The 9,314-nt window shown below is 36.0% G+C and overlaps 1 long non-coding RNA gene across 3 annotated transcripts; it reads left to right on the top strand.

Moving 5' to 3' along the window:
* The first annotated feature begins 1,229 nt into the window (after positions 1 to 1,229).
* LOC109205859 lies at positions 1,230 to 7,185 on the top strand. 3 transcript variants are annotated; one of them, XR_002064739.1, is made up of 5 exons: positions 1,230 to 1,361; positions 1,500 to 1,555; positions 1,945 to 3,656; positions 4,545 to 4,625; positions 7,100 to 7,185. It is a non-coding gene; the product is annotated as an uncharacterized LOC109205859 (long non-coding RNA). The 3 variants fall into 3 exon arrangements; XR_002064738.1 differs by lacking the exon at positions 7,100 to 7,185 and adding an exon at positions 5,988 to 6,191; XR_002064737.1 differs by lacking the exon at positions 7,100 to 7,185 and having other exon boundaries at positions 4,545 to 4,847.
* Positions 7,186 to 9,314: the final 2,129 nt, after the last annotated feature.

Raw genomic sequence — 9,314 nt, 5'->3', positions numbered from 1 at the left:
ATATTCTAGTTATTGATGTATCATATACAATTCAGATGTTATTCTGATACAATTATCATACAATTCCCGCAACTTCTTCTTCTTCTTTCTTTCTTTCTTTCTTTCTTTCTTTCTTTCTTTCTTTCTTTCTTTCCTCCTCCTCCTCCTCCTCCTCCTCCTCCTCCTTCTTCTTCTTCTTTCAATTTGTTTCACCTAAAACCTACTTTATACTTAACCAAACTCCCTTAAAATTGAGATATAAACTCTAGAGGATATTCTCAATCACTTGCAAGAATACCCAATCTATATAAATCATAAAATTATAAAACCCAAATATCAAATTCAAAGCTACAAACTTTTAAATTTAATGTTTAGCAGCCATATTAATTTAAATTAAAATCAACTGTTTATTTTTCTCATTAATCAAATATAGTACAGTAAACCTTACGTGTGTTGATGAGTGCCAACCATTATGTGTGATTCTCATCATAGGAAGTGAAACTACCATTAAGTGAAAAGCTATATGAATTGGCAGTCAATATTGCATAGAAGAAGAGGGAGAGAGAAGAGGAGAGGATAGAAAAAAGGAAAGGATATAAATGGATCCCTTAATTGAAGGCACTAGTAATGGGGTGAGAGCCTTATAAGAGGGATTGTATATAACTCGTTAAAAAAGTTAAGGTATTTATGGAAAACTTAAAAACTTTGAGAAAAATGGTAAATAAGTCCTTATTATAGTATATACAGGAACAACAAATCCAATAAAATCTCATATGTGGGTCTGGGGAGGGTAGTGAGTACGCAGTTCTTTCACAGTTAAAATAGCATGTACTAGCCAGTTTTCAGATAGGTAATAGCAAAATAGCCACCATTTACAAAGTCACTGAAAAATAGTCACTATTTGATGCGAAGATAAAATATGAATAAAATACCCTTAACAAACACAGAAAAATCCAACATAACATGATGGATTATGAAACTCTTGCTTGTAGAACTCCAATACATTATATTGGAGTTTAACTTTCAAAGACCCCTTGTGTGCGAAATCCAACATATTATGCTAGAATTTACATCATGATATTTTGAACTCTAAACATATTATGCTGTAGTTCTATATGTAAAAAGTTTAAACTCTAATATACTATGCTGAAATTTTTTCGGATTTTAACTTAAGAGTATTTTTGTCCGAATTTTATTACTCTATTAAAAAAATGGCTAAATTTTGATTAATTTTATAACAAAGACTAATTTTCACACTATTTGAATTTCTCCCAATTTCACAAGGCAGAGCAGTTTCGGGTTGATCAAGCCCGCCAACTACAGAACTACGCGGCAATTGCGTTACACCGGGATCGCCTACCGCCGCACAATCAAAGGCATCGGTAATTTTAGAAGTATATATTTGTTCTAAGTTCGAACTATTGCCGCACAGCGTAATTAATGCAATGGTAGTCTACTGTCTACTTTACCAACTTGAATATGATTTTTATGTGATTACTTTGTTATTTTCTACTTTTCAGGTGATTCTTATTGCTATTGATTTCTCTGCAAAGTTTAGGTTGAAGCTGCAATCGAGGTGTGTACTTCTACTTTGCTTATCTGTTTTTGATCAAAATGTTTGGAGAGGACCGGTTTGTAGTCAATTTATTAGGGTTTGATTGGAAGTGCAAGTTGGGATCATAAATCTTTAATATCTCAGCTTAGCTCTAGTAATAGAAATGATAAAAACTATGAACAAGAAAATGATTTCGTTTCCAAGTAAAACTACATTGAATGAACTATTTTCTGGAGAAAAGTGATTTTAGTATGGAAGTCTTTTACCTTGATTATTACTCTAATTTGACTTGTGGTTCTGCCTTTGGTTAATTTTCCTTTTCCTTGATATTCAGGTAGAATTATGTAACTTGTCTTAGAGAATGCAATTTTAACTGAGTTTATGATGGATCATCTGCTTTTATTCCTCAGGATTAAAAATGTGTTAAACACATACCTTATGAAATGATACATCACCAGCGCATCTTTTTGAGTCCTCCACAATGAAGAGTTAAGGTTGTCTGCATATTGCATGCAAGGGATGCTGAACAGAGAGTTTGTAGAAGTTGATCAGTACCTCTTTGGTACTGTTTATTGAATAGAATTTAACCTCTGATCATTGAAAAAAAGGGGATGTCTTACAGAGAGTCCATTCTCAAAGCTCTAGCGTAATCACAAGATAGTTATACCAATTGAACTAATGCAGGGTTAGTTGGATCAACAGGACCAAACATGTCAAACACATATAATCCAAAGTACACTTGTTAATACAAATGTTTGGTTGCCTATCTTAAGTATCATATCATAGAATCACGCTTCAATGCTATGTTTTTTATCAGTGAAATGAGAGTTCTAACAGGCTTTGGAGGATCGATTCCACGTATGTTGCAAAATACAGGGATGAATAGTGGCTAGGGGCGGAAGGCCAACCATGAACGAATATAGCTGGTTTTCTGCGAAATCTATTCAGTAGAGTGTATGATTTTGATGGCCTGAGGTAAATCACTCAATGGGCTAGGGTGACCACTGGTACTCTTTGACCGCTCAATGTAATGGGGACAAGATGATGTGACATTCTACGGTTGAATTGTGAATTGTCACAATGAAAAGTGATTGAATTCAAGAACTGTTGAGAGAAGATCTGCTGGAGAAATCTTTCGTTTTTGACTTTGAATTGATGAGGAATGATTGCATGTTTCTTAATATAGATTAGGCTGCTTCTCTAATCGGATCATAAGTTCCCTTTTCTAGCTCTTTTAATTAGAAAAATGAAACTTCACTTTCACCAATCTCATAACTCCCTCAATTTAGAAATGTCTTCTGACAATTTCTTGGACTTGTCTCTCATTTATATCCACTTCTTTGCTTTCCAACAGTCCACCTTATGTACTTCACTATATAAGCAGGTATTACCTTAGTCAGCCAGAAGCTCCACTTATTGCATGAGCATACGTCCTTGGGGCCAAATTTTCAGGGCTGTGCTGTAAACTTTTACCTTCTGGGTTGGCCTCTCCTATCCTATCGTTTTAGGTAAAGGATGATCAGATAAAAGGAATAGAGTGTGTAAATAATATGTTATGAGGTTTCATTTTGCTAGTTGTTCAGAGACCAAACCAAAATTTTGACCTTATTTTTTGTGTTTCACATTCATGAATTTGGACGGCAGGACTCATGCAATTATCTATCAAAAGATATCTACTGACTTGGCTATGATTCAAAATGGGGAAGACATAGGATGCACATTGCACATTCATTAATTTTTTGAAGGAAACTAATTAGCAAAAGTGATTATTTTGAGAAGCAAGACATAATGAAATTCTGCTTATCACAACAGACATCTCAAAGCACATTATTTAGGCAAGATCTACATTAAGATCAAAAGTACCCAAAAGTTGACAGTAGGTGAAGTGCTGATTGAGATACAACTTCATAACTGTCAAAGGAAGAAAGAACTATTTAGGGATATGAGATATGATTGCTCTACTTAGCTGATGGATCATCCACTAATGAGCTTAGTAATCAAATGGAAGTAGAGGAATAGCACTTGGTTGCAGAAAATTTCCAAGTAAAAGACAATTTAGAGGGGGAGCTGAGACACATTGGCAATAATCGAAATTATCAGATCCAGGGTGAATCTCTGACAGGTATAGATCTACTACCACCTATATCCCAATTTATCTGACACTTCTATTTTGGGATGTTTAAACTGTTCGACAGCATTTTAGTAATTCTATAATTCTATATCTTGCCCAAATTGCAAAAGCTCAAATTTGTTTAACTACAAACTTAAACGTCGATGCGAAAGTAATTTTTCAGTTATTACCATGATTTTTCCCACTATTTGTATAATGAACTCCATGCCTAGTCAACTGGTATTTGCGCTACATAAAATTGAAAAATTGAAGTATTTCTGTTACTAGTAGATAAGAAGTGTTAAGAATATTGTGCATCTTCCCCCGGCTTTAATTAGACAGGTTATTTCGGGGAGTCAAACTGAAACAATTTTGATTTGGTTCCGAATGTTGATTAAGTTCATTTACAAATAAATATCCGTTCCAGTTTATGTGAACCTATTTTCTTTTTGGTCCGTTCCAAAAAGAATGACCGCTTTCTAAATTTGAAAACGATTTAGTTTGAACTTACAATTCTACCCTTAATGAGAAACTTTTATAACCACACAAATACTCTGGACCTCTTTTTGACTTGTTTAGGACCACAAATTCCAAAAGTCTTTATTTTTTCTTAAACTCCGTGCCCAGTCAAGCAGGTTCACGTAAATTGGAACGGAGGGACTACTGAATTTAGGGACTATAAAAGTACGATTATTAGCCATAGAAGTTGGACTTTTCGGAAGGAATGTTTGGGAACTTGTGAGATCAATAGCTCTGCGCACCTTATTTCCCTTCAAGTATTTAGCGTGGTTTTTGTTTTTCGGTTTGAATCTATCAGCTTCATCCAGCTCCATTTTGCTCTTTTCTGCTGTTTCTGCACATGACAAACATGTCTTAAATCTTCGATCTTATATATTGCAGGGAGAAGAATTTGATACCTAGCAAATTTTTGTCGACTTTCTATGTTTCCTTCCAGGCGCTTGCTAATTAGGTTACAACCTTGTGAGTTTGTCTAATTAGTTTATTTGTCAATTGGCGAGTGTATTGTCTCAGCTTTGCTACTTTATTCTTGCATAATGTCCTTTGAGCTCTTTTGCTTGTTATTCCGATTCTTCTGTTAATTTGGCTGGATCAAAGCTCTGAATATCACGTGGCTTATCTAATAGGTGCACTCAGATATTGATAGCTCATTAAATATTATGTTTATCAGCATGATCATCAAAATCTTCTCATTACAGTCTCAGTTTACTTAGTAGCAAGTTAATCACAGTTATCAAGAATTCTGCATAGATCCATAATGAGTATGTGTTAGAACTGGAGCAAAAAAGCTAATCTGTCCTGTCAGTTGCATCTCTTTCTTTTTCTTTTTTCGTTTTGCTTTTCTGTTTTTGTTTTGCTCAATAAATTTGCTTTTACTTCTCTTGACAGTAACGCCAATCATCTTCATTTTGAATTTTTGTTCTATTACTCTGATCTAACTTTCTAGAATCAAAGGGGAAAAAAAGAAAGGAAAAGGAGCTAGAACTTTTGAAAATTATGGTCAGAAATACAGCTTGTTCTTATCTCGTCAGAAACAATCTATTTTGACAACTCATTTGAGAGTTGTGATAAATAATTCTAAAGCAAGAAGATAATCCTATTAAAATGGTTAACGAGGAGAAGTTATAATTATAATATTATACGAAAAAAGAGATGGTTTTAAAGGGGAAGTAAAAAAAAGATGGTTATAGATGGAAATGTGTCGCCGACGGAAAACTTTATCACGATTATAAGGTGGCAAAAATGTGCGGAAGAGTATGCCAAAATTCATGGATGCGGTATCGACTTTTGGGGGTATAGCAGTTTGCTAAAGTTCATGAGTGCATAGCGGTTGCTGCAATTATGTCATTGATGGGAAACTGATTAAAATTCTTTCATGTAAGTTAACTTTAACATCAAATGCACGTTGAGTAGCCATCTTTTCTTTTCCCCTTGATTAGCCATATATTACCAATTTATTGACGGATTGGCATATTGCCCACTTCTAAGCTTTAAGTATTATTTTTGAAGAAGGTTCTTATACACAAGCGCAAATTTTGCATTCTCCATTAGTTTGAATACATTTCACTTCAACCTTCTATTGCTAGACTCAAAAAGAATAGTATTTCATTTCAAGCACAAATATGCTCATCCCCATATAAAGCCCCTCCTCAACCTCAACCCACCCAAACAAGCAAAACAACAAAATAGTAACTTTTTTCTGGTTCATATGACGGCCACTTTGCTGCAATTTCTTCTCCATTTACTGGTTTCATAGCTTGTAGATGACTTCCTTTTGTCATGCTCTGGATAAGTGCTCCAAAGTTAGTAATTTTGTTTCATTAGGCATGTAATGGATAATAATAGGAATGAAGATATTCGGGAGAAGGTGGGCGTGGCTCCCATTGATGACAAGATGCGGGAAGCGAGACTCAGATGGTTCGGACACGTACAAAGGAGAAGTCCAGATGCTCCAGTAAGGAGGTGTGAGCGGCTGGTTTTGGAGGGCACGAGAAGAGGTAGAGGACGGCCTAAGAAGTATTGGGGAGAGGTGATCAGGCAGGACATGACGAGGCTTCAGATTTCCGAGGACATGGCCCTTGATAGGAAGCTGTGGAGGTCGAGTATTAGGGTCGTAGGTTAGGAGATAGTTGAGTCTTTCCTTACTTCGTCCCTTTGTGAGGCTAGTCTGGTAGTTTTTCTAGTCAGCTAGTGGTAATGTTGTGTCTTACTACTATTTTACTACTATTTCGTTTTTCATAGCGCCTGGTCTATACACTGTCTATCATATTTCCTTTGCATCTACTTTCTCATATCATGATGTTATTTTTCCTATGTTTTCTATTGGAGGTACTGATATTGGGTCTTTGTGTTTTCGTCTTCTTGAGCCGAGGGTCTTTCGGAAACAGCCTCCCTACTTCTTCGGGGTAGGGGTAAGGTCTGCGTACACACTACCCTCCCCAGACCCCACTAGTGGGATTTTACTGGGTGGTTGTTATAGGCATGTAATGAAACATTAGGGAAATTGAAGTCAGTCATGGTTATGTCCAAATTATCAGAACTCCATACGTGCCCGGAGGCAAAATTTAGAATTCTAACCGATGGGTTCGGATTACCATTGCTCATTATTCCTTTCTGACAATCAAAGCAACTTGAATTATTGTATCTATTTCAAAGCTATTTAATTATATTTATAGAGAACAATCCGAAAGCACTGGATGCACTCCACGCTTGTGCCTGGTTTCTGGCGCTTTGAGGAAGTCAAAGGTGCATAAAGGATCTAGTTGTAGCTATTAAAATTGTGGCCTCAATGTTATGATATTGAAGTTTTAGTTTTTCTTTCCTGAGAACTCCTGAGCTTTTGCTGTTATATGTCAAAAGTATTGCTAAATTGATGCTAAAGCTAAAAGTTTTTCAAAGCTATTTAATTATATGTTTATTGTTGCATGACATTGTAGACTGTGACAGAGCTTGATCATTTGTTTGTGTTGCTGGCTTGCTGCATTGCTGTGGCAGCGGACATACTTTTCTCAAGATAGTAGGGGTCTCTTTGCATCTTTTTATTTTTCCATTTTCTCTGGAAGCCGCATTCACGATCAGTTGTTTTTTGGTCAGATTGTGTTGTTCATAAGGATTCTTGAAAATAAGCGACACTACTGTCATATTTTTCACTAATATAGCAGAAAGGAAGAGTCAAGATAAAAAGCAAGACAGTCATGGAAGTTGAGGTACGCTCAACATGGCCTAGACACCAACATTATTTAAAACAAAGCCTATATCTGGATCCTTTCAGACATACATGATGACAGGCAAGAACTCTTGTCTAAGTTCTTATTTGAGTTATCGAATTATGTGTTTTGATGTGTAGTTTCAGCTTGAGAATCACGACTCATGCACCAGAACAGGGGAAATAGAAAAGTTAGAACTACGATGAAGCTGTTAAAAAGTATAGCGTCAGTTAGTGTTAAAAAGTACACAAACACGGGAATAGCTAGGTAGCTTATATTATTAGATTATGTTTTTTAATTAAGTAGATGCTCATCAGTGGGTAACCCACTGCAGCCCGACAAGAATGAACTGGCTGTCCTCCTACTGTTAGGGGCCAACTTGATAGTAAGTAGCCTTTGAATAAACAAAGTCCACATTCAGATTCTGGTGACATCTACAGTTGAAAAGTCATTCATGATATGTAATTATAGTTACGCTTCAACTCATCATTCAGTAACATGAGAAACCAAATGATTAGTGCAAAAGTGATAGCCATAATGGTTTCATTGATAATAAAATACTAGCATTGTCTCTTAAAACCAAATATGCTCTTTCGAGTTTCAAAGATACCTGAGAAGAGTAGGGAAAAGCTGTAGGTACCTTCAGCTATTAAACAATACAACTAGAAGAATATTTATAACCCTAATCCCTCCAGCATTAACTTTTCCTTGATGGTGGGCGTACTTTTGTATTTAAAAATGTAGGGAGCCTCTATGCTCTTAAAGAAACATAGAAAATTAGAGATCATGATGCTGATTGTATTTCTGTTTTATTTTTTCACCTGAATACTGCAGATTACGGAACATTCATTAATAGTATAGCACAGGCCAGTGGCCAGGAAACTTTTTATCTTTATCTTACTAAGTTGTAGTTATGAGGAATAATCACTTCTAGTTGGGAGTAGATTCAGGATTTTAAATCAGTGCATGGATTAGACTTGCACTCATTACCAGAAAAAGAGGGGAAAATCTTTCCCTGGTTTGTTTGACGATCACTTTGCTGCACTTTCTTCTCTTTTCAGCTAGTTTTGAGATGTTGTTGACTTGCTTTTTCCCGTTATGGTAAGTACTGCTCCAAAATTTAGTCTTTTCGGTGATTTAGGTAGAAAGATGAAACATGAGGGACGAGAAGGTGGTTATGATTATGTAGAAATTTGTCCGGTGGCAGATCCAATATTCTAAATAGGTGGGCGCTGAGTACCGTCACCCATTATTCCTTAGTGATAATCGGGGCGAACTTAGTGTGTGGACGCACATAATTATACATTGAGAGTTCGATCTGAAAGTATTGGCTACTTCATGCTTACATCCCTCCCTGCATATGTGTAATTTGTGGCTCTTGAGGAAATCAAAGGTGCATAAAGTATTTAGTTGTATCTTTTGAAATTAATAGCCACAATGTCATAATGATGTTGAAGTTTTAAGTTTATTCCCCTGATCAGGACTCATGAGCCTGAGCTTTTAGTATTTCCTTGAGGACCCAGTTGATGCTAAAGCTACCATGTGCGTCCATTTTCATTATCATGGGAATGACGAGGATTTGTCTATTGTTGTATGACATTGGACTGTGATTGCTCTTGATTTCTTTTCTTTTTTTTGCTGCATAGGTGCGACATAGGGCATGCTTTACCCAAGGTAGTAGGGTCTTTAGAATCTTGCTGATAGCCATTATTAGGTCGAAAATTGTGTCCTATTTGCTTTTTTGTTTTTGGCTGGAACCAGCATTGAAGATCAGTTTTTTGGTCAGATTTGCTGTTTTTTGAGAATTTTGGCTTTGGAGGGCTGAGTATTGGCTTGATTATGTAAGCCGTCGTGTCAAATGGAGGGTTCTCACTGATATAGTCCACATGGAACTTGGGAACTAGAAACATAACTTTGTTTTTGTTTTGTTTGGGAACAAACAATA

Source organism: Nicotiana attenuata, unplaced genomic scaffold (genome assembly GCF_001879085.1).
Source record: "Nicotiana attenuata strain UT unplaced genomic scaffold, NIATTr2, whole genome shotgun sequence".
In the NCBI taxonomy this organism is placed as follows: Eukaryota; Viridiplantae; Streptophyta; class Magnoliopsida; order Solanales; family Solanaceae; genus Nicotiana; species Nicotiana attenuata.
Note: the sequence above shows the minus strand (reverse complement) of the source record. Positions and strands in the feature narration are given on the sequence as shown.